Genomic DNA, 12,675 nt, shown 5'->3' on the forward strand with positions numbered 1-12,675 from the left:
GAGGAAGTGTTAGGGAGGTACTCACTGCAAACTCTAGTGTACTTCTGCTTTCAGGTATATATTTTGCAGTAGTTTATGGATATGTGTGAACATAAGCTCTCTCTCACAGAAACTGGTGTATATCTAGGTTATGGGACTTTGTTAGAAAGTGAACTACCTGAGATGAAATTAGAGTGTACTATAAAAGGAAAGGTCTCACCTGAGTAGTGAAGCTGAAGGGTTGTCATTCCACTCGTGAAGTCTCTGGACACAGTCTGAGGTGAAGCATGTTGAGGTGGCAATCGTTGCATTGGTTAGGTTGTGATCGGTGGATGCAGTATTATTTGGTATGGATTGGGAGACGCATACGGGAAAGTGGGCCCTATCCAAGGGTTCCAGGACTGGGGGAAGTAGGGGCTCTATAGTGGAGATGTGAGGTTCCTGCTGTCTTAGGGTTCAAAAAGACAATCGATAGTTAATGTTATCATCACATTAGAGGGTATTTCTTAAACACAAACCCTGTCCATGACCCTGCCAATGGTAGACACCAATAAAGGTGGGGGGGGGGGGAGAAAAGCAAATTTAAAATAAGTTCTTGGATTGAGATTGTCCCCTGACCTCATCTGCAGAGCCAGGGCCCCAACTATCAGACTGAAGGCAAACATACCACAAGACAAAACAGTGGGGAGACACCACTTTATGACTAATAGACTTTAGGAACACAGAATAAAGGAAAAAATATAAACAACTCTTTGAAAATGAATCCAACTAAGGACCATGAATTGCTCATAGAATTTTGTTTTTCTTAGAAATACCTACCTCAGTGAATATCACTGTTCCACCCTCATGTTGAGCTCACTAGGGATGTGTCATTTCTAATGATAATCTTCAGTTGTGTTTGAAAAATTCTTTCTTTTATTTTCCTTTTACCTGAGTTTTCAGAGCAGTCTTGTTAATTTTGACTTGGCAATACGTCACATCTCTTAAATCAAGTAAGTTTCATAAAATTCTTAACTTTCATCACCTTTCAAATGATTTCTGCTTGGCTTTAAACTCCTTGGTTAAAAAAAATCTCAGTTACAGAGAATAAGTTCTTGGTATCTCTCATCAACTCCCTGTTTGGGGATTAGTGCTTTGTTTTCATGTGGGATATAAACATATCCGGATAATTCTCCTGAGCCTAACTTGTTGAAATTTGTCATTTGTCCTATCACTTAATTATGGCTTAGCTCCCAGAAAGCTTAGCTGGCACCTCTCTGACAGCTGCCTGCACTTCCACCCTAAACACACATTCAGTCCTCTCCAACCCAACTGCTTTCAGCTAAAGAAGCATAAGCAATAACAGAATGCCGACTTGAAACCCTCTATCTGAAAAGACTAACTCCTCTTTGTGTGACCTTGAACTGCAAGGTAGAAATAGAGATAAAAAATTAAGGTTGTTTTTTTTTTTTTTTTGTCCTGAAAAAGTAAGACTTCCAACTGGCTACTCAACTGAACCTCCTATTGTCCTCTTCCACTCCAACACAATAGTTTTTTTTTCCACTTTCAACTTGTCCTAATGGGCCTCAAGAACATTTTTTTTCCCTAGAGAGCATTTCCTGTCTCCAAAGTTTCTGAAACAGACATTGTTACCCTCTTACTTAAAAACTTTAATTCAACCGAGAAAGGGAGGCTAAAATTAACAACAATAACAACAACAACAAAAATTTAGATATGTGTTTGTTCTTATATGAAATTTTTGCAACTCAAAAAGCATTACACAATAATCCTAGTGGTCAATTTTTACTCATGTTATATTCCTTGCTAGGATGCTTTTCCTGTTTTGCCAGTAGCTAATTATATTCAGTAGGATTCTGGCAATTGTGAAAAAACAAACAAGCAAAAAACAGCAGCAACAACAACAACAAAAGGAAAAACTAGTTCTTGTAAGGGGATAGAGGAAAACACTTATTTGTAACTTGTATTTATTTCTTTGGTATAAATGCTTGGCTTGTGAAAAAACAAGAGAAATAATAGGACAAGAACTTGATAAGAAATGTACAATTATTCTGCCAGCAGTGTGAATCAGGTCTTGCAACAAGGGAATGGAGAAGGCCAGGGAGGATTAAAAAAAACAAGAAATTCTTGAACTTGATTCTGGAAAGGTGAATGGGTACTTTTTGGATAGAAATAGAAGTGGATAAAAAGGCTAGCAGAAAGTACTTTTAGCAGAGTTCAAAACAACTTTGACTACATTGGGTATGTGTGTGTATGTTTAAATATGAGGTGTTTAAAGTAAGGTGAACTAGGGAAGAGATTTCCTCAAGTATGTTATCTATGGTACCTAGCAATGAGTCTTACTCCTGTGTATAATTTCCAGGATCAAATGTAATACTTACAGTCTCCTCTGAAAAATATTAACTCTTAGGGACCAAGTGGTGATTCACCTGGTTGAGTGCACATGTCACAATGCACAAGGACCCTGGTTCAAGACCCTCATGGCCCCACCTGCAAGGGGAAAGCTTTGCAAGTGGTGATGCAAAATTGCAGGTGTGTCTCTCTCTGTCTACCCCCCCCTCTATCTCCCCCCATTCTCTCAATTTCTGGCTGACTCTGTCCAATAAATAAAGATAATTAAAAAAATAAATATTAACTCTTTACCAGGAAGAATATCTTCTCCAAATGAACTCCTTTCAAATACTCTTTTAGTTACAACAGTCACTGTCATAGTGACATAGTCACTATTCTAAGAAGCAACATTAATCCATTATTGCAGAGAATGACCACACAGCAGAGCATACTAAAGGAAAAGAAAAATTTCCAGACAGTCAGACTACTGGATGTCTTGTTGTGATTTGATCCACACAGGAAATGAAGAAAAGTTTAAAGTGGAAGAGTGATGCACTGATTGAGTCAAAATGAGAGCTCTGTGCAACAAGAACTATTCAGAGTGGTCTAATTACCAACTGTCTCCATCACATTAGTTTGTCTTCCAAAGGCGACTTGTTTCCCACTGCATTCAAGGACAGTTAAAGTATTACTTCAGAACAAGAGCTGAAGGGAAAACACTAAGCAGAACTTGGACTGGAGTTGGTGTACTAAACCAAATTAAAAGACCCTGGACTTGGGGAGGTTGGGGTGGGGGGAGAGCTCCTGTCCTGGATCATGACAGCAGAGGAGGTCCTAGTGGGGGTTGAACTGTTATGTGGAAAACTGGGAAATGTTATGCATGCACAAACTTTTGTATTTCTTTAAATTTTTCTTTATAAAAAGGAAACACTGACAAGAAACATAGGATAAGAGGGGTGCAGCTCCCCACAATTCCTACTACCAGAACTCCATATCCCATCCTCTCCTCTGATAGCTTTCCTATTCTTTATCCCTCTGGGAGAACAGACCCAAGTCATTATGGGGTGCTGAAAGTGGAAGGTCTGGCTTCTGTAATTGCTTCCCCACTGAACATGGACGTTGACAGGTAGATCCATATTCCCAACCTGTCTCTCTCTTTCCCTAGTGGGGAAGGGCTCTAAGGAAGTGGGGCTCCAGGACACATTGGTGGGGTTGACTGTCCAGAGAAGTCTGGTTGACATCATGTTAGCATCTGGAACCTGGTGGCTGAAAAATGAGTTAAAATATAGAGCCAAACAAATTGTTGACTAATCATGAATCTAGAGGCTGGAATAGTTCATATGAAGAGTTAGGGGGTATCCATTTTGTAGATGGCTAGTAGGCCTATTTTAGTTATATTCCAAAGAGCCCATGACTAAGTATTTTGTTGTTGTTGTTTTCCTGAGCCTGACATCTGATATGCAGGTGGATCTAAGTTATTGTCTAGGGAGCTGATGTCATGGCTGGAAAAAGGACCAGAAAGATGGATCAGAGGAGAGGGAGTTCCCTAATATGGGAAAGGTTTATAAATATTGTTGACTGTAAATCCCATCACTTTGATGTGATCTGGGCCCATATTCAGCATAGGAGCCTATGTGACCTCTGCATCCCTGTAGATCTGAGCTCATATTCTGTGGTCATGAGTAGGAACATTCCATACTGCCCCAATTTCAGGACCCATCTTCCTCAGGTGGAACATAGATTATGTTGTCTAGCCTTTGGAGGATGGAACATTCTCTACCATTATTGATCCACGCTGAAGGCAAGGTCCTATGGGTGCCCACAAAGGGGTCTATTGTGTTGTTCCTGATGACCAGTAACAATGGAGGGAGGGATCTATTCAAGGTCTAAGCCCATCATGTCTGTTTGGGAATCTAAGGACTCCTTGACTAGGGCCCCAGCTTATATGGTGGCCTTATAGTGACTAAAGAGTCATCATTAAAGTATGCCAGTTTCTTGCCCTTACTTTTACCTTTGCTTTTGCAGTCCTTACTTTGATAAGGTTAGCTTTGGAGTGACTGAGGGAAGTATAATAGGAAGTAGGTGAGGAGGGTATCTAGGTCTAAGTAGATACTATTTCATTATGAACTTTATGGTGTCTTTTTAGGTCTTTCTACTTGCTTGCTGCAGACTATTGTGTACTTTTGCTTTCAGGTATATATTTTGCCCTAATTTATGTATACATATGAACATATGCCCTATCTCATGGGACCTGGACTATACCTAGGTTTTTGGACTTTGTTAAGAAGTGCACCACCTGTTTACTGTCAAATGTAAACCAATTATCCTCCAATAAAGTATTATTTTAAAGTATTTCTTCAAAAAATTATTAATTTGAAAACTGAGAGCTGATAGGTTTCAACTCTCTAGGAAAAAAATCAACCAACACATATTGAATATTTTCAATAAGCCTATAATGCAAGGCTGTCTTTTTGCTGGTGCAGTACCCCCAAGGTTCTGAATGCCCTCTTGTCACTTCCTTTTACTGACTTTTCAGAAAGAAAAAAAAAAAGACTGTCCCTAGATATTTCTAATCAGCACATGCTACCCTTGCTTCTTAACCTATGTATGGGTCAATCCTGGGGTTAACAGATTATCAGATTCTCTATTTCTCTAGACTGTTTCTCTTTCAGGATGACTTTGCATTCAATTTTGCAATAAACAATGATATGTATTAGCTATATTTTACAACTTGATCATATACTAAAGACTTTTACATTAAAGCTGAACTAGAAAAAAATCACAACAAATCAGGAACACAAATCAAATTTCTTCTTTAAGGTTCTTTTGCTTGTCTATTTTTATTATTATTATTATTATTATTATTATTAATTTAATAATGATCAACAAGATCATAGCAAAAAAGGGGTACAATTCCATACAATCCTCACCACCAGGCTTCCATATCCCATCTCCTCCACTGAAAACTTTCCTGTTCTTTATCCCTCTGGAAGTATGGACCTAGGATCATTATGGGGTACAAAAGTCTGGTATCTGTGATTACTTCTCTACTGGACATGGGCAATGGCAGGTCAATTCATACTCCCAGCTTGTTTCTATCTTTCTCTAGTGGGGCAAGGCTCTGGAGAAGTGGGGTTCCAGGACACACTGATGAGGTCATCTGCCCAGGAAAGTCAGTTTGGCATCATAGTAGTAACTGAAATTTGGTGACTGAAAAGCATTAAGATATAAAGCAAAACAAATAGTTTAATAATCAGGAACTAAAAGGCAACAATATAGCAGATGAGATTTGGGGTCTCCATTTTGGAAAAAGCTAGAAAGTCTATCTTAGGTATATTCCAACAGACCCATGACTTTACTAATTTTTGCATGAGCCTGACAGCTAACATTCAGGTGGGCTAAAGTTATTGTCTAGGGAGATAGTGTCAGAATTGGAAGAAGGACTAGAAAGCTGAATCAGGGAAAAAGAGTAGCTCCCAAATATGGGGAAAGTATAAAAATACCATTAACTGTAAGCCTCATTGATCTGATGTGGAGCACTTGTTGACTTTTTTTTTTAAACTATGAGAAAAATGCTAATTTTCTTGCACAGGAAACTTTAACAGCCCAATTACAGTGAACAGTAAAAATAGTTTTTTGGTGGGAATACACTAAGGCTATTGAAATAAATCCCACTGGTACCACCATAAATCAGCCAAATACATGGATAATCAGGACAGAAAATTTCTAGTGAGACGCAGATTGAAAATCAAACAAACAAACAAAAAAATTGGAAATAGTTTATTACCTGAATCAATATTTGGTTTCCTGGACCTAGTGGTCAGCTTGGTTCTTTCTATATTATTTAAATGATGTCACACTAGAATAAACATGACATTTAAGTTAATCTCATACTGCAGCTACTGTCTGCAAACATTAGATGCTATTTTCCCTTCAGTTACTAGATTCTCAGAAAATATCTGAGAGCCTTAAATGGTCATTTTGAAACATTGTTTTGAGAGCACAGCAAAGGGCATGGTGGTCTAGAGGAAAAATAAAGCAATTTATATTAGGTAAACACATCTTTTAAATTCTTCAAAATAGGTGTGAGTTTCTGAATGAGTACTCAACAGCTCCTACCAGACCCTTAAATACTCAGGGCTTGTCCCTATGTGAGTTCATTCTTGTCGCCTTGTTCTAATCACTTTTTATTATTATTTATTTATAAAATGGAAACACTGACAAGACCATAGGATAAGAGGGGTACAGTTCCCATCACCAGAACTCCATATCCCATCCCTTCCCCTATTTTAATTAGTTTAAGCCAAGCCCCATCATGCAAACAGGAAGTGAAAATGTTGAATGGCTATTGAAACTATTTTTAGATAGCTCTAGAGTATCTGCCTGTTCTGAGATCAAGATCACAGGGAAGGAGCATTTCCAGGGGACATAAGAGCAGGGCCCCAGGAATTGAGATGACTTCTGCCAATTGCTCCACTTCTGCTAACAAGAAACAAGAACATCCTGTAATTTTACCACTTATTGGCTGGGATGCAGGGTGCTTTAGATATCCAAAACTACCTATGCTATCCTCAGCATACATTTCTGTTTTTTTGACTGTCTGCCCACCTGTGTTTGCTTTCAGTATCTAAGCAGATTGACTCTAGGTTCATACTACATATTGTATTTGGCAAGAGGAAGTGTTTTAATATCCTTGCTTGACTGGAACTATCTCAATGTGAACTCAATAAATTCAGTTATTTTGATAGAATAAAGTATTGCCCCAGGTTTCTGCAAAACCATAGTTCAACTTTAAACTTGAGTTATCTACCTTTGGAAATACTCTATACAATGATCACATCTGAGTGTTCTTCCACAGGCTCCTGGAGCTCTGATCCATTCTTGGGAAAACAAAATTGATAACTTATCTGAGCTATACTCTAGGAAGCTAAACTTGAAAATGTGTTCTTCCTACCTTTAACCTCCCACTGAATGAGTTTATTATCAAATACCTTAAGTGAATAAAACCAATGGCAATTCGACACTTACTCAAGTTTTAGTACTTTATATCTAGCCCATGAAGGATAAGTTTATTCACCCAGATGAAATGAGGTTAAATTAAGTCAATAATTAAAAAATATTCTGTTGTATCCCACTTGTATCAGATACATTTAAAACTTTAGGAGTACATGTCTCCATCTCTGTCTGAAGGACTCAAGGTCTAATAGAAGATGTGGTGTGGAGGGTCCAAATGAGGAGAGCAATTCACTTGGAAATCAGAAAAGACATTATAGGAGGCCAAGCAGTGGTGCATCCATTTGATCATGCATGTTATCATGTGCAAGGACCCAGGTTCGGGTTCAATTCCCCCACTCCGCACCTAAAGGGTCAGTGCCTCATGAGTGGTGAAACAGGTCTGCAGGTGTCTTTTTCTCTCTATCTTCCCTTCCCTCTCAATTTCTCTCTGTCCTATCAAATAAACTATAAGGAAGAAAGAAAAAGAAAAAGAAAAAGAAAAAGAAAAAGAAAAAGAAAAAGAAAAAAAGGCTGTCAGAAGCAGTGGGTTTATAGCACCAGCACTGAGCTCCAGCAATAAAACTGGTGGCAATTTTTTAAAAAAAGGAAAAAACTTTTTAGAAAAAGTAACATTATTTTCCAAATTTACACTTAAATCAATAAGTATTTTCTGATTTCCAGTCTTTATGAAATTTACCTCTCTCTCAGGAACTCAGTGATTAGTCTAGCATTCAATGAATATATGACATTAAGATAACCTTTCTGGCTTGTATTATCTAAATACATTATTAGAGTGAACTTCAGTTTGCCAGCTAATTTAATAGCAACTGGTTTTATGATGGGTTTTTATTTCAAGTAAGGAAAATAAACTCTTCTTTTAAAATCTGACAATCTCAGCAGTTCTAGTTAATTCTATTAAAGACCCATGAGATCAAATTCCATAAGCAGAGGCATGTGGTAAAAAGGAATACCTGAAGTTATGTCCTTTATTTATAGCTCATTTCTTTTCAATACTTCAAGTTTAAAAGTTGACTTAGTTTGCAGTGAGTACCCACAACACTTCATCTCCACTATTCCAACCTTTGGGTCCATGATTCTTTAACAATTTGTTTGGCTTTGTATGTTAACTCTCTTTTCAACCACCAGGTTCCAGATGCTATCAGGATGCCGGCCAGGCTTCCCTGGACTGAAGACCCCACCAATGCGTCCTGGAGCTCTGCTTCCCCAGAGACTCACCCAATTAGAAAGAGAGAGGCAGACTGGGAGTATAGATCAACCAGTTAATGCCCATGTTCAGTGAGGAAGCAATTACAGAAGCCAGACCTTCCACCTTCTGCAACCCACAGTGACCCTGGGTCCATGCTCCCAGAGGGATAGAGAATGGGAAAGCTATTGGGGAGGGGATGGGATATGGAGATTGGGTGGTGGGAATTGTGTGGAGTTGTACCCCCCATCCTATGATTTTGTTAATGTCTCCTTTCTTAGATAAAATTTTTAAAAAGTTGACTTTTTAAAAGACTTGAGCTTAAGACAAAATGTTTGATAACATAAACAAGGAGGGAATGAAATAACTAGAGTGAATAGCAAACCATTAATCATTTCTGTCATTTCTCAGATAGTTTATTTACCTTCAAATTCTTCTCATAACGCTGCATCTAGGTGATAAAATCTGAGCTCCTACTGCTATACTTCCATTGCTTTATGGTGAGTTTGATCCTATTTTAAATTACAAATACCCCATAGATGTTTTTTACATTGTGTGTGTATAAATTCATTGGATTCCTTCTTGAGACTCATAGCATAATGGTAAAAATATGAATGCTGCTACGTTGGAACGAGAAGAAGAGTGAATAAGGTAAAGACTAAGGGTACACCAAGCTTATTTTTGCAATGCTAAGAAGACAAAGATTTACAAGTGAGAAATAATGCCCAATACTTATTAAAAAGTATTTATTTGTTATAGGGACAGAAAGAAATTGAGAGGGGGAGGGGAGACAGAGAAGAGAGAGAGACACCTGAAGTATTGCTTTACCACTCATAAAGCTTACATCCCTGCAGGTGGCAGCAGGGACTTGAACCTAGTTCCTGTGCATTGTAACGTGCACTCTATAAGGTGTGCCATCACCCAACCACCAACCTGAGATTCTAATGGCTATAATACAGGCCAGTTTGATAATCCTGATATTCTCCTACCTTGGTGATTAGTCACATGAGAGTTTCTGGTCTAGAACCAAGTAGATCTCATTAGTTAACAAGTAACATGGCAGAAAACCACCTGTCCTACTATACTCTGGGAATTCAGCTGTGATCAGCTCATCAGCAAGGACATTTGGAGTCATAGTTCACTGTTTTCTTTTCCTTTTGTTTTCAGTTTTATTGTAACTATGTATTCCTTATTTTTAGAGCTAGTTGTTGTACAAAATATCTCATTTGTTAGTCCCCACCCGAGAGGCCTGTGAAGACCTGCCTGGGAGAGAATGACTCAGTCTCTAAAAGCCCCAGTACAGTCACTAAAGAAACCTTTATTGTTGACTTGGACAGAGTATTTGTGCCTGAATATATTAAAATTATGATTTTAAAACTCTCTTTGTAGTATATTAGACTTACCCCCTTGGAAGATACCAGAATAGCACTGTGTTTATAATTGCACTGGAAACACACAAGTCATAAGTCATGAAAGGTTGGCTCATAGTAGCAAACAGTGGGAGACTAATTTTCCAAAGGTAAGTATAACACATTAGGAAAAGGAGAAATCCCTACAGCTGGAGTGGGTAAGCTCCATGAAGGCAAAGAATTTAGATGACTCTTCATAGTTGTTGTAGTCTGAGTATTTCATATAGTGCATACTTAATAAATGTCTCTTTAATCTTGAGTAGATGGTTGGATGGATGGATGGATAGATGATGGAGAGAAGGTGATTATGAAATCTACCATGAAAGGTGTAGTTCTGAAGATTACATGGGATTTTGAAGTTGATTTTTAATATATATAAGAGGAAGGGTAAGCCAGAAAAAAAAAATTTATAGTGTTGCCAAGGACTGTGGCTGGAGAGATGGCCTGATAATGGAAGGAAGCATCCTTATTTGTATCCCTCTGGGAATATGGACCCAGAATCATTATGGGGTACAGAAGGTGGAAAGTCTGGTTTCTGTAATTGCTTGTCTGCTGGACATGGGCATTGGCAGGTCAATTCATACTCCCAGCTTGTTTCTATCTTTTTCTAGTGGGGCAGGGCTCTGGAGAAGTGGGGTTCCAGGACACATTGATGAGGTCATCTGCCCAGGGAAGTCAGGTTGACATCATAATAGTAACTGAAGCTTGGTGACTGAAAAGGATTAAGATATAAAGCAAAACAAATAGTTTAATAATCAGGAACTTAAAGGCAAGAATATAGCAGATGAGATTTGGGGTCTCCATTTTGGAAAAAGCTAGGAAGCCTAGCTTTGGAAAATTTCAAGGGACATGTGACTTTACTAATTTTTGCATGAGCCTGGCAGCTAACATTCAGGTGGGCTAAAGGTATTGTCTAGGGAGATGGTGTCAGAATTTGAAATAGGACTAGAAAGCTGGATCAGGGAAGAAAGTAGCTCCCAAACATGGTAAAAGTATATAAATACCATTAACTGTAGAGCCCATCTATCTGATCTGGGTCCCATGTCTATCCATATTCAGCAAAGGAGCCTATGTAACCTTTGCATCCCTGTAGGTCTGAGCTCTCATTCTATGGTCATATCTAGGAACATTCTAGGAAGTACTCATTTCAGGACCTCCCTTCCTCAAATGTCAGAGTATATTGACCCAGCCTCCCTTCAGGGAGTGGGGCAGTCTCTATTACTGTTGTTCTACATTGAAGGCAAGGGTCTGTATAGGCCCACAGAAGGGTTTATGATGGAAATAACCAGTGATGGTGGAGAGAGGGGTCTGTTAGAAGTCTAGGCACATTATATCTGTGTGGGAATCCCAGGATTTCCTGAGTAGGCCCTAATGAAGTTTTGGCCTAGTAGTGATCAAAAGAGCCATCATTAAAGTGTGCCAGTTTCTTGCCCTTATCCAACTTTTGTAGTCCTTACTTTATCTGAAATGGTTGGACTTAGTGTGATTGAGGGAAGTGAAATAGTAAGTAGATGAGGAGAGTATCTAGGTCTAAGTAGAAACTATTTGATAAGGTACTTTATGGTGTCTGTTTAGGTCTTTCTACTTGTTTGCTGCACTTAATTGAGCCACTACAAACTATTGTGCACTTTTACTTTAAGATATATTTCACACTAACTTATGGATACATGTGCACATGTTCCCTATTTCATGGGCCCTGGTCTATATCTAGGTTCTGTAGCTTTGTTAGGAAGTGCACCACCGAAAATGGAATTAAGGAGTCCTATGAGCAAGGAAAGGTCTCACCAAAGTAATGAAGCTAAAGGATTGACATCCCATGTCTGGCATTTCTGGATACAGTCCAAAGTGAAACATGTCAAGGTGGTACTGGTTGTATTGATTTGATTGAGATCAACAGATGAAGTATAAAATGGTATGGATCAAGAGAAGCATGAAGGAAAATGAGCCAAATTGCAGAGGTTCCAGGACTGGAGGAAATACGGCCTTATAGAGAATGAGGAAGGTTTCTTGCTGCTAGAGACTTTAAGAAGACAATAGATAGTTATTATTATAACTAAGTTATTTGGGAATTTGATTTACTTTGAGAATAAATCAAATTTACTCTACCATACAAGATCTTACCATGATTTATGTCATTTAATGCTATTTACAAATAACTATATCTTATATACTGACAAGATCAGTTGCTTCTGGTCTCCCTGCTGTAAAATTATACATCATTTAATAATTCAATAAAAATGTCATTATTAGAAATTCATAACAATTTAAGCCCAGTGTTAAAATTTGATCAGGTTACTAGTTTGAAGCCTTAAGTACTTAGACTGAAGAAATATATACTCAGAACCGAGATGTGTGCATTAAAACTTTTGAGACATTCCATCTATTCCCCCCATATTGATTGCATAATGATTTATAAGACTAGGAGTGTATATTAACACCATTCCAGCCAGCAAATGTCTATGTCCTCACCCCCCCATAGTGTAGCTAAAAAACCTATCTTTCCCTCCCCCCAAAGCTTTTTGTTCTTAAGACCAACTCAGTGCCACTGGGAGCAGGGTGTGTCTCTTCTACCAACCTTTCATTCATCTAGAAGGTAGGATCAAATACAACCCAGATTGCCATACCTGCCTTCATCCATGGTAGCACTTAAGGAACCAGAGCTAATATGTATTAATCCCAAACTGGGTATAAATTTCACTGTGAATATGAGAGCACAGTAGTACTTTTTCCCAACCCTTTCTACAGGCCTTACTAGGTTTG

The sequence above is a fragment of the Erinaceus europaeus genome, chromosome 11, assembly GCF_950295315.1.
Source record: "Erinaceus europaeus chromosome 11, mEriEur2.1, whole genome shotgun sequence".
Lineage (NCBI taxonomy): Eukaryota > Metazoa > Chordata > Mammalia > Eulipotyphla > Erinaceidae > Erinaceus > Erinaceus europaeus.